The following is a 16,869-nucleotide window of genomic DNA, read 5'->3' on the forward strand; positions in this document are numbered from 1 at the left end:
CTTTGTACTTACTTATAAAGGTTATCCATCGCCGTTCAACGTGGCAACGCGGCGAGCGTCATGGGTACCTTTGCGTCGGGAGGGTCGCGGGTGTAGTGTAGCTGTCGGTATTTAGGTTAGAAGTATTTTAGGACTATGTTATTTTTATCTGTATATTTGTTTTGTTTTTGTAATATGCTTTTTTATTCGACATTGTTAATTATTTAGTTTATTTTTAAATAGGTATTGTATTTATTTGGCGATTAAAGTACCGAAAAATTATTTTAATAAGTATGTTTTGTGTCAAACTAATTAAGAAAAGTGTTTGAACATTGAACAATATGGTACTAAGATCTTTCTACTTTATTAATAATATTACTTACACGGACATGAGCAGAAAAGCAGTACAATTTCCGCAATAAATACCAATTATAAATATAACACGAACGTTGTTTGATCTATTTTATGACTTCCTTAAATAATATAGACAATATAATTCTGTCGCTATTTTATAATAGAACTATGAAGCGTGGAATGGCAAGAATGTAAGGCTTCCTATAAGCCTTCACATGTTTAGAATTCATTTAGCGGCATAAAGGAACGTTAATTTAATAATTCACTTAACAAACCACAGATTGCTCATCCGTTAGACAGAGCATATACACTGTTCAAGGTCCAAGGTAGTCTACATTTTACAGTTTCTTGCTGGAGGCTGAAGAGGCTAGATTTAGCGAACCAGCAACAAAACTTCCATTATATTACCTCGAATTCCTCACCATACCCGGGTTGAGAGGTTGAGTCGCTCAACTGATCCCGCCGGAACGTAAATTCAGTAGAAGTATTCCAGAATAAAGTGCAAGTAGTAAATTTCAGTCTAGCGCAGAACGGTCCTGGATTATCTATCCTCAGGCTACATTACATAATTATAGTCCGATCGCTCTACTGCTCGAGAAGTAGTTATAGAGCCCAAGTCAGGATAAAAAATGTAACTTACACATTGTATGCTTGCTACAGCACCAAGTGGCGAGTTGAGCATTAAAAGTCAGGTACCGTACTTTTGTCAGTATATAATATACACTGGGGCTCTGTTGCCGACAACATGGATGCAAGTACTTACATGGTTGTATAAAAAAAATACGTAAATAAGTATTTTTGTATGGTATGTTTCTAATTTTATATTGTATAAAATACAAAGACTATTGGTTGACTGGTAGAGAATGCCTTAAGGCATTAAGTCCGCCATTTGTACCTTCATGTATTGTGCAATAAAGATTAAATAAATAAATAATTAAATAAAGACTAAGCAAGAATATATACAGATGATTACTATAACTAGCTTATATCTAAAATAGGCCCTTGAGGCATTGTAAGAATTTAATTGCATTATCAACAGAATTTGATATCTAGGTAAACTTACTTGTTTATAACATATTATGTAACCAATAGGATAGTATTTTACGATTATAAGTGAACTTAATAATAATAATAATAATAATAATAATAATAGTTCTTTATTTACAGGTAAGTATGGTAAGTGCAAGTTTTCTTATGAGCTTCATAATGCTACATCTATAGAAGGTTGTCTATGTTACTAATGTATCGAGTTACGATCAAAGCGGTTGCGTGTTGTGTGTAAGTTAATTTTGTAATAAATGAATTTAAATAATTATGATCGCTATGCATTTGCTAGAATATTATAAGATTGTGGGAAACTTTTAGATGCATCGTGGAAAAGAAAAGTGCATGATTTGTATGTCTTTAAGGTTATCATTGGAGGTCCAAAACGAAACATTAAAACGTGATATTTACAGTATAAAAAATCTAAATATGTCGTGTCAATGTGTGCATGAAGACATGTTAGTGTGCAGAACTATTACACCTGTTATCGTGATAAAATGAGTGACGGGTTAAAAGTAACAGAGTAACTTTATACATTAGCCTTTGTGTCAAATCTGGTAGTTCTGATTCTTTGCAGATCTGTTAAGATGTTGGCCCAACGAATAATCCAAGCTTGAGAGAGGTCTCGAGGGAGCGATGAACGCAACTTTCTCAAAAATAGAGAAAACCGCGGCAATTTCGATTTTTTTACAGATTACTACCGAACTACTTCCGGATTTGACGCAAAGAACCCCTTACTTTCAGAGGACAAGGTTACTGGATTAAAGGTCTTATCAAGGAAATTGACATCTCCCTCGTCAATACTGCAGTAACGTTGCAACAGCTATGCTGCAACTTCCGTCAACATCCTAACCAGATCATCGACAACAACTAACTTGTTGATTTTTTGTTACTTATAATTATGGGCTTTATACATAATATATTTCTATTATACGCGAGGGCACGATAACAATTGAAAGCGTTTTCGAATGCCATATGTTAAACGTGTTGGAGCAGTATTATGATCCAGCTGTCCTAATCGCCTTACTAACAGAAACAACCTTAACTAACCATAGTTGAACCTTACGTCTTTACAATAAGGCTTAGGTTATATTATTGCCAGTGAACTGTGTAGACGAACGTGTATTGTCTAAGACACGTATGTCCGCAAACCTACGTCGTGTCTGAGACGTTGTTGTTTACCGATTAGTGATAAGCTGGCTCTTATCATGTGGAATTATTATGTACGTTCCACGTTATATACCCGTAATACATAAGCTTACATTGTCTAGGTGAAAATTATCATGTTCATGTATACTTCAGCGCAGATAACATTAGATTCTAGATCACAGAATCAGAGATACTATACCTTTCCTTTGAAGTTGTAGAGCAAACAACTTCTATTATGAAACAATGTATACAAATGATGTTTGAACGGAATGTTTTTTGTTCATGGTAAACTAGACTTAGGGCCTGTTTCACAATGTCCAATTATTGGATAGCCAATTAACAAATAAATTTAATTAACTGCCAAATAAAAATTCATGCAAAACTTAGCACTTTATCTACCAGTTAAGCTTATTTGAAGATTGTGAAACGCCAACAATGACTTTATTCGTCAGATAAGTGGCAACTAGCTTATCCAGGACTTTACTTGGACTTAGTGAAACAGGCGCTTAGTATATTGTATCATTTACTAAGGGCCTGTTTCACGTATCACAATCTTCAAATAACCTTAACTGGTAGATAAGGTGCTAAGTTTTATCTAGCAGTTAATTTATTTGTTAATTAGATATCCAACACTTTACTTGGACATTGTGAAACAGGGCCTAATTATGATATGAAAGTCTAAAATAATTGATGGATAAATTGGGTAGAAATTATATTCTTCGATATTTTATTCAAATTTGGATTTCAAGGGTATAATTGAGAAATAGCACATTAGCATCACTGTTGCCGATCGACAGCTACGAATCCCTTTCTTATTCATGCTCCAAATCTCACTTGCCCGGTTTTTAGGGTTCCGTAGCCAAATGGCAAAAAACGGAACCCTTATTAGATTCGTCATGTCCGTCTGTCTGTCCGATTTTGTCACAGCCACTTTTTTCCGAAACTATAAAAGCTATACTGTTCAAACTTGGTAAGTAGATGTATTCTATGAACCGCATTATGATGTTTACACAAAAATAGAAAAAAAAAACAATAAATTTTGGGGGTTCCCCATACTTAGAAATGAAACTCAAAAAATCTTTTTTCATCAAACCCATACGTGTGGGGTATCTATGGATAGGTCTTTAAAAATGATATTTAGGTTTCTAATATCATTTTTTTCTAAACTGAATAGTTTGCGCGAGAGACACTTCCAAAGTGGTAAAAAGTGTCCCCCCCCCCCCGTAACTTCTAAAATAACAGAATGAAAAATCTAAAAATAATATATGATATACATTGCCATGCAAACTTCCACCGAAAAAAAAAATTGGTTCGAACGAGATCTAGTAAGTAGTTTTTTTTAATAAGTCATAAAAATTAAAAAAAAAAATTTTTTCCATCAAACCCATACGTGTGGGGTATCTAGGGATAGGTCTTCAAAAATGATATTTAGGTTTCTAATATAATTTTTTTCTAAACTGAGTTTGCGCGAGAGACACTTCCAAAGTGAAAAAATGTGTCCCCCCCCCGTAACTTCTAAAATAACAGAATGAAAAATCTAAAAAAAATATATGATATACATTACCATGCAAACTGCCACCGAAAATTGGTTTGAACCAGATCTAGTAAGTAGTTTTTTTTAATACGTCATAAATGGTACGGAACCCTTCATGGGCGAGTCCGACTCGCACTTGGCCGCTTTTTTAATAAACAGATTTACATCTACTCCCATTTTCTCAAACGTCACCCCATTATGAAAGCGCTGACCGGCGTCAGCCTGTCGCGGAGACGCCCTTCTTTTCACCCGTGACCTGTCACTTTCACTCGCAAATCGTTTTCATCTTATAATCGTGTTCTTATTTCGATTTTACCGCAAACTTATAATTCGGGGCTTGACATTTCGTAGGTAAATTATGAGGACTAGGTCGAAAGTCACAAAGTTTGGAAAGTCGTGTGAATAACTTAAAGAAGTTCCAAGTTTTTATACGAGTGTCGGCAGACAATTTGGTACCTACATTAACTGATCAATGCTACCCAGCGTTGAACTATGTAATTTCCCATCATCATCATCATAATTTTAAGAGCCTGGCTCTCTCTGCCACTATTTTGCGCTCCTGATACGTCGCTACGTTGATCAATTCTTTAGCTTGGTCCAACAATACACGTCTCAGTGTTTAAGAGGATTGGTCGCGGCCGCCCCAGAACCGTCTTTTCATGCAAACGCACTCCGTATTTTCCTCTCTGGAGATATCAAACACAGGCTATGCCCCAATGTTCGAGTGTTGTCGAGTCTTAAATTATTATAAAAGTTATAAGAAATAAATTTTTCGCTCAAAATTTTTACACAAATAAAAAAGTCGAAAAAAATCAAACATAGGGGCATGACTATAAACATTTCCCATAATGTCAATATCCATTGAAGAAAATGGGGACTACGTTTGTTTGGAAGCGGCCGGCCCTTTGTCGTTATCATTTTAATGCTAGTATAGATCGTGCCATTCACGATGACGTGTGACTTGATTCGTATTGTCATGTTATTAAAGGTTGGATTTGATAATTCTGCGCGTCATCGTGGATGGCACAAACTATAAGTAAGTAAACATTTTGTAAATCTGGCGGTCGCGTTTAGGTATATTTCCGTACTAATGCTGAAATAACACCCTATAATATTTATTTTTCAATGAGTCATAGGTTCTTTTTTAATACGTTCCCTGTACTTAATTAAATAGGCGTATTTTTATTGTTTTTCCTCAAAACAGAGCGGGATCAGATTTGCTAATCAGTGGTCGGATTCCCTACCTTATTACGTTTCGTTCCACGGCTACTTATCTTTGCAGAAATAAGCTTATTTTGCGTTGTCATTTGTGTAATATTCAATATAGTTCAGTTAAAAACGTTTTTCGAAAAACTACAAACTTTTGGGTTATTTCTACTCTTTCTGAGAACTATCAATTTGAAAAGGAAAAAAAGGTTTCCGAAAAGAATGTCTCGCTTGACGCATTTTCACAAACTTTCTGAATGGATCATCACAGTTTGTATGAAAAACTAGGCACAATTTTTTTCTTTAATCAATAGGTAGTCCTTATGATTCCGAGTCGAAATAACACACCAGTTATTAGTTTTTACAAATAAATGTGCAAGTTGAGGTACCTAAATTGATTAAAAGTTTGGAAAGTTCTCGGAAATTTCAGGAAAAATTAACAGAAAACAAAAGAAACTTTAGGAAACGGAACATTTCGATCCCCAATTCCCCATACAAAAATATTTCAATGTGAGAATTTCCCAAATTCGGAAACTTTTCGACGGCATATCTCACATTTAACATTGAGGTACAAGTATATTCATGGTGCCTTAAGTTCAAAACTTGGACTTCCGTAAATCTGATGACAATGACTAACATGAAGCTGATCTGATGATGCAATCGAAAGGTCGCCAAAGGAACTCCTCAATGGAAAAATACAAACGCATCGAGTATAGATATAGGCTCCTTGGAAACGTCTCCAGCAGTACTGTGCACATGCACATCAAAGACATACCAGTAACAAAAATTAAAGTACAGTCAGAAAAAAGTGTTTAAAATTGTCAGTAACTTGTTTTATTTGTTCAGTGACAATTTAACAAGTTATATCGTATTAAAACTCATTTTATTGCGCCGATATTTTTCATTTCGCCGCCCGTAGGTGGCAGCGGACCGAATTGATGACGGCATAAAATAGCCGAGCAGAGGGGAAAACGCGCTCGGATGCACAGCGTGACCGACGGACGGCTGCGAAAAATATGGCAGCTTTTTACGTTAAGGTACCGTCCGGATTGAGTCTGCTCCAGCGTTAAAGTTGCAGTATTCCGGCGTGATGTTGCTGCTGAAACACAGTCACATTAAAGGTATGATATCACTTATAAATGTCAGTTTGGAAGTAGTAGTACAGAAAGGTTATTGTACAGAAAATGTAAAACAAAACATGAAATAAAAGCGGCCAAGTGCGAGTCGGACTCGCCCATGACGGGTTCCGTACCATTTATGACGTATTAAAAAAAAAACTACTTACTAGATCTCGTTCAAACCAATTTTTGGTGGAAGTTTGCATGGTAATGTACATCATATATATATTTTTTTTTTTAGTTTTATAATTCTGTTATGTTAAGTTTCAACAGTATAGTTCTTATAGTTTCGGAAAAAAGTGGCTGTGAAATACGGACGGGCAGACAGATAGACATGACGAATCCATAAGGGTTCCGTTTTTTGCCATTTGGCTACGGAACCCTAAAAAGACATCATTAGTAGGTACAAAGTTGGATTAAAAGGGGGAAAGAGAAAAAAATGGGGGTAGGGTATCTTCATACCTATACTCTTTCTATTGGCTCGTGCAAAATAAACTACGTTTATCTTAACCCACATGTGCTTTAGCAATTTATAATATAACGATTTTATATATCGACTTGAGCCGAGGTACCAACATCGACCGAGCTGGTAAATGGACAGTTTCAGTTCTTTTTCCTACCACTTTTACCAATAATTAATGTCACCGGTTGAAAGTTCCAAACCAGAAGCACTACTTTTGGAAATTCGCACGATGGTGAAAATAATGTAAAATACATTCCAAAGTTCGTTTTGGTCACACCTCGTCTTAAACTCGTCTTTTACTTAATATGAAATTTATAATAATTTAGCACCCCGTTATAGTTTTTAAATGTTTACGTTCTAGTCTTTGGGATAGGATTCAAAATTGTCTGTGTTTTGGGTTAACCGTATGAGCCAGCAAGAATGGCCATAACGTCTCGCTCGGAGCCTCACTGACGTAATGAATACTTACACCATGATTTTGCATAGAACAAGTAAGAGTCCTCCGACTTGATTACAACCAAAGACACATAGAGTAAGATTCGTAAAATCTAAGAAATTTTCGTGCTTCGAATTTGACAGGTAAACGAGATGTACAGCTCCATACATTTTGCGGTAACTCTGACTGCCAAAAGTCGACGCTTGACAATTCAGTGACCACAAAACATATCGCGCAATACAGCGCCATCTGTCTTGGATGTCAAAATAAGGAGCACGTTTTTTTAGACTTTACTTCCCTATTACAATCAATTCTCTTTGTTAGAACAGAAGGCGTGTTTTTACAAGCGTCATATTTTCATAGAAATTTGACATTAATGACGACGTTGCCACACTTAGGCATTACAAATCCCATGCAGAGATAGCTTGGTCCGATTTTAAGAATTATTATCTTCGGAAAACTGTAGGTATTTTGGATAACTTATCTTTTAATCTTTAGCACACATAATATTTACAATTACATACAGTCGTAAAATGTTACTTTAATTTTACCGTATTTTTAAAATTAGGTAAGAACAGTTTATATTGGATCGGAGATCGAAATAGTGATGCTAACTTTGCAATGTTTTTTGATAGCAAAATAAACGTGGTATATCTTCTAGTAAAAGAAACCAAATCATAAAATCCTTTTAAAAGAAAACTTTCCTTCTCTGGATTAATATCATGTACATATCAATAAAATAGTAAATAAGTTATAGTGTTTCTACGATAGTGCATCCAGTTACTTACTTTGTGAGTTAGAAATATCATGTTTTGAACCAAATAACCATCTTCCAACTTCTCTCTGAGTAGCTAACACAAACTTTCTGCAACTAGTTATTTACTTTTAATCTATCCCCAACTTTCAGAGATTCTCATAAAGTATTTCAAGAGCCAGGACCGTCTGCAAAACTTCGGAGTTATGGTGTTATTAGTAAGGGAGGTCTCTAAGTCAACCGCATGCAACTTGGGGTCACCGCGTTCGGGAAAAGGGAGGACTTTTCTCGTTTTTATCAAGTGATAAAATGTTACGAGTTTGGGAGGTTATTGCGTAGTAGACAAAACTGGTTCCAGGAAAATGGAGCTGAAACGTTGGATGTACTCTCAAGTTAACAGAACCCTGGATATATGTGGAGTAATGTATATATTATAATATGAATAATTTAATTTGTTCTAACAAACACAACAACATAATACATATAAAACTTAAAATCTTAATCTAAAAATAAATAAAACTAATCTTAAAATAAATAATTAAAAACTATCCCCCTGCGGCATGGTGCCGTAGATGCTGGCAGCATTTCCTCGTTGTATCGCAAACTTATTCTCTGTGCGAGGAAGCTGCCAGCTCTACGATCACCGGTAGCGTCTCCTATTTTTTTGGCTAAATCCTTGAATAGTGTAGACGCATTCGGACTCCACGGGCCAAGGGTCTCGACGCCAAAAGGTACGAAATCGTATTCGGTGCCGAGACCCCTATATTTGATCTTTTTTAATTTTTCGGCCGCCTCTGCCGCCCCGCCGGCTTTTACAGTAATATATAATTGTATAACACGAAGTATTTAACTAGGGAACAAATCAAATTATTTTATGGAATATTTTTTGATTTGTGTTTTATAACTAGTCACTATATATAAATTATAAACTATGTAAGGCGCCTAGCCTTTCAAAGATAGCACCCACCAGAAAATTAAAGATGGGGTACTGCCGTGGCCTAGTGGTCAGGACGTTAGCCGCGTAAGCTAAGGACGCGGGTTCGATCCCGCCTCGGGCACTGGTGGACTTGGTCACTTTTTCTATTATTGAATAATATCTATTTCAGTTGATGTAGTATTTATACGTGTTACTTCTTCCTACATAATAAATGTGTTACAACATAATTTACTCTTCTGGTATTAAGTAAATTAACAATAACAGTATTTAATATCATTGACAAAACCATTATTTTTTTGCCTGCAAAACTATACTCAAGTAATAAAGTTAATTAATTGACCGAAGCGTAGCGTAGGTCTACGTTTTGACTCGCGCAATCTGCTTTCGTATGTCCGGATGTTCTCCTCTACAGGTCGCAATTCTCAACCGATTCGCGTGAAATTTTGTGACCATATTCTATGATCAAATAAATAGAATTTTTTTGTCGATCCAGTTTTTGGATTTTTTTCAAAATGGCGGAGTCATGGTACGTTGCGCCTAAACAAATAGCCGTATCGATATCATAAGAGTTTCCTCCTTGTGAGACATGGTTACAGAGTGATTTGCGAAAAAATCAGATATTTTAGAACGCTGGTTTAGGGGGTATTTAGATATTTAGGTTTTACTCGAGAATAAGTAGCCTAATTTCACCGTATCACATATATCCATTCGTGGCTCAATTGGAATACACTAGCTTTACACTCATGAGGTTCCGGGCTCAAATCCCGAACAATGAAATCTTTTTTGTTTTTATTTGCACTTTAATTTCCTATTTTTTATCGACTAAGCTTTGTAAGAGGGAGAGAGAAGAGGACCCTGGATCTATTCCCTGAATTTTAACATTCCCTATTTTTTTGTATTTACATTTTGTATTGTTGATCAAGCGAGCACGAAGCGCGAGCAAAGCGTATTCGTTTCAGTTTTATTGTCTGAACTTTTTTTACAGCCGTTAAAGTTCAAGGAGACGGACAGTTGCGCAGGCGAAAACGGGTTCATGTAAAAAAAAAATCTGAGCAGTTTTTGCATTAAGATTAATTTATCAACTTTGGCTTTGCTATAGAGACGTAGTTCCAGATTTGAATATTGATATTATATTAGGACTAGAAGTTTAAACGTAAATGTATGTTATATTGCTTTAATAAAAGAAAATTATATATCATAGCTAAAAGAGGGAAACGGTTTTCTAACATATTTCCTGCGTGCAATCGCCGCAGAAAGCTTCGGTACGGTTCGTGGCATTCTTTTAGAAAATTTTGGTGCATATAGATTACTAAGAGCCAGCGATGCTTGCTATAATCTTGTCTACAAAAATTTAGGCCACAAATTTGCAGGAACACAGTGTTCCGAAGATTTATTATATATCTTCTGTTGATATTTTAGTCAAGGTATTCGATGTAGCAAAATGATGTTTTAGCGGATTAAATTGCCAAATCCTATAGAGATAAAACACTACAGAGTGAAGCTCTGGCCCTTCTTCTGCCGACGAAGATGGAGGTGGTTCTACTTTTACCATTCAGGGGATGACCGACTAACTGTTGTCGTTTGGAAACGGGAAAGGGAGTATTTTCTCTTTCCTTCCCATTTTGTAGGCGTTGGCAAAAAGAATTTGAAATGGAGGTGGACTGTCAAACAAAATTTTGTTGCTACAGTAAAATTGCTGCTATATCTTTCGACACATGATAAAAATTGTAGAAAGCCATTTGACTTTCCTTTCCTTGATGATCTTTTTGATCCTTATTCGTTTACTAATATATGATAAAATTGTTAAAGACCTAAAAGTGGCGCCATCTAATAGATAAAAGGCCAAATGTTTGACAGCATCGTTTCGAGCGATGGCACCATAACGTTCCAAAAGTTTTAATCTTGTGTCCAAAGATGGCAGTAAATTTACGTGTACAAAGTTTTCTTAGTTAATAATTAATGAAAATTCCTTTTCCGTGCGGACTCTTTAAATTCTGATATACGAAAAAGTATCTATAAAAAATTAAGAGCAATTAACATTATTTAGAGGTCGCTATAAATGAAACAATACTGCTATACAAAATAGTATGAAAATAAATTGACCCATCAATAATTCTGCTTTGGAAATGTCTTTAAGGGCTCTTTATTCGTTTTATTTATTATTTATAAGTATGCTAAAATGGCGATCGTTTTTTTTTTTGTTTTAGGTAACTTTGCATTTTTTTATTTGTATGAGGATATTGCAAATCACAAAATCATAGCGACCACCTAATTATTCGCAAATGAGTTCATATTTGGCACATAGTTTACTGTTCAATAAAAATCCTTTCAACTTTTTTCTACATACAAAGTTGGACCATCCTATTCGATAATTATGTTTTTTTGTCAATTTAGTTTTTATAAATTCTTCTAAACAGCGGAGCCATACATTTATTCAGTTTTAAGGGCTCCTCTACACGATGGCCCAGCGTAGGCCAATCTAAGGGACATAGCTATGCGGTGAAATGAGATAGCAATATCACTTGCTCCCTCTAATGCAGTGGTTCCTAACCTTGTCAGTTCTGCCACCCCTATGACTAACTAGGGAACCTGATTTTACCCCTTCTCCCAATAAATATCAATATTCTTTCTTACAGGTCTAATTTCTGTTATATTTAATTGAGCTTATTACCTCCGTAAAAGGCCAGATTTACCACTACGGGGGTAATTACCCCCAAGTTAGGAACCGCTGCTCTAACGCATAAATGCATCCCTAGGACTTGCCTACGCTGGGCCATCGTGTAGAGGAGCCATCAGCTATGCTCGCGAGGTCTACAGCTCACAGAGCTACTAGTATTCTTTGCAGTGGGTACATATGGTGCTACTTTATCGCACTATATTACGGTAATTAGCACTATACGTGTTAATCGTGATCATGGACAATTTCCGGTGGATATAAGTCTAGTAGAAAAAAAACTAGTTAATAACAGGCGGACATATATAGGAATATTAATATATATGCGGTAGCGGGAAACGTAAGTAGAACTCATATAAAAGATAAAATAGTACATTACTATAGGCCGGGAAACGAAGGGTTGCAGGCCAAGATATAGACGGATAGGGATACGTGGCCAGGTTTTGTACACTGATTTCTCACCATTGCAATGAAAAAAAAAGTAGTCAATCAACACACAGCTAAAAGCAACTTACGAATCTACTAATATTTGATAGTTGAATGCAAAGACGTGTCACAATTTGACGTTTAAAAAGAAAAGCAAGAAGGCTGTGTGAAATTCCTTTACATATCATATTCACTTATCGCGCCGGATACGTAGTATTTCCGGACCTAATTTGAAGTAAATCATGTCAACATTTCATTGCAAGTTTGAGAAAAAAAGATAGAGTATTGTGGCGCTAAATTCTTGCCACAAATGTAAAAAATCCGATCAATTAACATCGATTTTGACTTTTGGGGCAGTAATGTCGCGTTACAATATTGCCGCAGTAATGCGGCCGACTGCGTTACTGCATGGACACGTGAAAATTTATCAATACAGGCAAATAAATTTGATGTTTCAAAAACTTGTTAAAATGAGAGTGTATTCTTCAAGTTTTACCAATAGAATAGCGTATCGGAACTTAATTTGTGTTGTAGTCACCAGTTTTTACGCCCATAAATCTGATAGGGAAGACAAAAAAGTCGAAGGCACCCGTGTCCGAGGGTTGTTTGTATTGATTTATTCTGGTTATAAATCTGGCCAGGGATTAATCAGGCTAAGTTTGTCAGCGCAATATGTCGGAACTGAACAGGTACAGACGTTTGCGAAAAACAAAATGGTGGCCTTTTTGTTGATTGTTATTTTCAAGATTTATGCTTTTTAGATGTGGTGGATCAGTTCAGTTCAGTTTACAAAATATAATGGCATCTAAATAATTTTTACGAGCAGAAACGTCTGCAAACGATGCTAAATAAATTTTAAAGTGAAAAAATTACTGTCTTGGGTGAGACTTAACCAAGAGCTTATCCATAGCCAGCAAATTTTCTCACCACATGGGTCTAGGGGACCCTAACGACATCTACCATAAGAACGTTACACTTCTTAAAGGACTACCGGAGTTCCAAGTCATATTGGAAACTCACCAGTTACGATGTGCTACCCATACTAACTTTTTAACATGCAGAAACGTCCGCGCACGATGCTATTAAGCTTAGAATAAATTAATAATAATAATAACATCTATCCAGTGGCATGTTGTATTTTGACAGCTTCAAGGTTGGAAGATCAAATCTATATAACAATTGCGCCAATAACTGTCAAAAGTGTGCTCGTAGAGCATGACGTATTATATGGTGGTCGCTCTTTGTAAAGCGGTAGATGGACTTTGCAAATAGTTACGATTACTCGCGATGGATTGCCGGGTGTTGACTAAAGAATGGTTAAACGTGTTTCAAGATTAATACTTCATTAGCTGCACACTTCCACATTATTTTACTGCTAATAAGCAATATTACACTTTAAACAACGGTTCTCTAAATCATTGCCGAAAATTATTTTGCGGGATGTCATTTCCTAACCAATTTTTCGCACAATTTCATTTCACCGAATGGTCAAGTAGCAACTCAACATGATAATTCGTATTATTTCCCAACCTAACAGTTAGTAACTGTATGTTTGGACAACAACTTAAAAATATACTTTTTAAAACGCAATATTTTATAGGTAGCATAATAGGGTTGTTGCCATCTACAAATCTTAGGGCAGAATTGTATCCCTATAAATTCTTTTGGATTATAAGAACATGTTAAACTACTTTTAGGGGACCTGTAATGACCATATTTTTGTAAATATTGAATTTAAAATATCTTTTGGCACACGTCACGTGACCAAACTCGCAACGTCTTTGAAGATTCTGATGACGTCACAACTCTCGGATTGACACTGTTGACAGTTAGGTGATTAACAACAAATGACAAATGTCAGTTGACAGTTTGCATCTTCTACGTGTGTATGAAGTTATGTGTCAAACCGTAAACTGTGACGTCACACAATTTTCAAAGAGCGTTTTGAGCGCGAAAGCATCTGTCAAAATATATTTTGTTAATTTAACATATTTAAAGCCGTTTTTAGTATAAAAGTTGAATTTTAGGGCAACTTTTAGTTAATATAGAACGTAATTAAGACGTTTAGTAGTTTAAGGCTTTTTGTAATCTTCTTTTGAGTCAAATAAATAAAATAAAAAAATACAAGCGTTTCAAAAAATTGGAAACAACCCTATTACTTGTGAGTCTAATATAAAACATAAAAAGTTTATTTTTGTAATCTAACATCGTTCGATGCAAAAAAGTAGGTTCTGGCGCTGTTAGGTCGAAGTTTTTGTTATTTTTAAGCTTCTTTTAATTTAAAGACACAAACAAAAATCATCTAAATCACTCGCTGTCTCCATTAAGAAAAAACAGTTAGCGGGAACTTACGTTTTTAATCAGGAAAAACCTTTTCAAGAATTGCAATCGCTTACGCGGAAGTTTAGGAACTTCGTGAAAGTAATCAGAAATTTTAAAAGCAAGTGAAAAAGTTCAAATGCAGTGGCGTTTATGGTATGCTGTGCAATATTGGGCCTTATAATATTGAATTAGAGTACAAAATAATTTGGCAAACAACAGAGTAGGCTCACGAGCAGATCCTATTCCAATAGCTGATTAAACGCAAGCAAGTTGAATGCTCAGAAGGATTAGGATAAACGAATCGTGTGCTCTATTAATACCGTCACTAAATTCGCCTTTAGTTATAACTTTGCCTTAACTAACATTTAATCATAATCTTACTACAATATGGCATACAGTAATTCTACATTTAAGATTTGAAATAAGTTTTAGTGTAATTTATATAATAAAAAATACTACGCCCAGTATTTTTTTCAAGATGGCTGACGCTCATTGTGAATTTTTTTGGAATTTTTTTATCATTTTTATTATTTAACATTCTGAGCGAGGTTGGACACCGAAGTTAAAATTAGGGTTCCCTATGGTAGATAGTTTAACGTTGATAACGGGGTTGATAATATGTATGTACTTATATTGATGATTGATCATAATAGCTCTTCTGGAACGCATTTCTCCCACGATTTTATTATATGAATGATGTATTTATTCATTACACATTCTTGGTTGTTACAGATCTCGACGTCACAATAACAGATGGTTGTCCTGAAGTTATGTAAGTAATATAAACTTTATTGCAATTTAAACAATTACAGCAAGCTGTAATCGCATGGACATATTATTCATTAATTCATTCATAAAGTGGCCATGAAATTCTGCGGCTGGGGAGCATCCCACGAGCTTCGCCGTACTAGCGCATTTTATTTCGAATACTACACCAACTTACCAACATTAAAAGCCTATTTATGTCTCTGCCAATTTTGACCAGTTGTCTCTGAAAAAGAAACGCCTATGCTTGCAAATATTCAGAATATTCGCGTTGGTATTGGACAACGGTAGAAATTTTCATGGTATGCTCCCCGGGTACATATACAATATTTATATCCCTTTGAGCGAACTCTTGGGCGTCCGGTTCGAGCGCCATCTTGACAGTTACAGTTAGCCTCGTGATCAATTCCTTTGTTTTTTGCTCTTTAATATTGTTTAAAGTGTAATATGATAGCTTATTATTATACAGGAAACTAACGTGGTAGTGTACAGTCAATGAAGAATTAATCTTGAAATGCGTTTAACCACCATTTTGGAGTCAACGGCAACGGCCGGTAGTCCACGTGCTACTTGTAAAGTCCAGCTATCGCTTTACAAGAGCTGATAAAATCACCGTACACTGCCTTGTACTAACCGTACAAATTTAATCGTATTTAAAGCTCTTACCTTGATACTGGCGAAATAGTCCCACTGGACTGAAGCCATATTTTTAAAAGAAAGAATGAGCTTTTTTAAAAAAAAAAGCCACTGTCATTAATTTTGTACTTTTTCATATTTTTTTTTCTTCTCAGAATCAAGAGCTCTTTCGATCCTAATGGGATAAAAAATGTCTCACATTTTTTCCCATTGTGTTACCATTTTCCCGTGGTGGTAACAAAAAGCAAAGTATGATAAAGGTATGGAAATTTTGGGACCCTTTTCTCCTATACGAATGAAAAGGACTCGCGATCCTGACTAGAAATAACCCAAAAGTGGCAAAAAGGCCACATAAAAATTGTGGCTAAAATGCCAGATAAAAATTGTGGCAAAAAAAAAAACGCTCGAATAAGGGCCCTCTTCCCGCTAGTAACTGAAGTTTGGACTCGCTTTCGTTAAGTAAGCAAGAATATAGGTTGTCCCCGCTCCCCTTGTGATGGGATCTAAGTTTGGCAACCCATCTTTTTAACTGCGTGGCCGTCAATTATCATTAGATACCGGTTCGGCAGCCGAATTTGCCCCGTATATCAATATTAGTGCCTATAAAGGTGAGTGATAACCGCGTATCCGCGGTCTTTATAGGCTGACGTCCTAATGTAGATGGAAGGAATCGTAATTTATTGATAAAGGTGTAACTTTTTCACGTACCTATTTCACACACTCAACTTAAAAAGCTTATATAAGCAAATCAAAGTAGCAATGGACTACATACAATACGATTAAAATGTACATAGAATAAGGGTAAGTTCACACGGCGTTAATTTTCCCTGTATACCTACCGTATACATATTAACACCGAATAATACCGTATACATATAATTTTTTTCTGTATCCTGTATGCCGTAAGTTCAGGTGAGTGTGATTAAGACGTTTGTGCGTGTCCGGGATCGCCGATAAAAAATTTGAATTGTTAATTTTAATTAGTTTTTACAAATAATAAAGTAAATATACGAGTTCAATAAAAGTAAAATTTGAGAAAAAAATATCATACTTTTAGCTTTGTGTCTATAAC

At 35.5% G+C, this 16,869-nt stretch overlaps 1 protein-coding gene across 2 annotated transcripts in view; it reads left to right on the forward strand.

The window, feature by feature from the left end:
- Positions 1-16,869, forward strand: part of LOC133522367 (brain-specific angiogenesis inhibitor 1-associated protein 2) — a 380,180-nt gene that overhangs the window by 231,642 nt on the left and 131,669 nt on the right. For both annotated transcript variants that reach the window (XM_061857686.1, XM_061857684.1), the window contains exon 3: positions 15,129-15,168. The gene's annotated coding sequence lies outside the window, so the exon portion shown is untranslated. The remainder of the gene's footprint in view (positions 1-15,128; positions 15,169-16,869) is intronic.

This window comes from Cydia pomonella, chromosome 10 (assembly GCF_033807575.1).
Source record: "Cydia pomonella isolate Wapato2018A chromosome 10, ilCydPomo1, whole genome shotgun sequence".
NCBI lineage: Eukaryota > Metazoa > Arthropoda > Insecta > Lepidoptera > Tortricidae > Cydia > Cydia pomonella.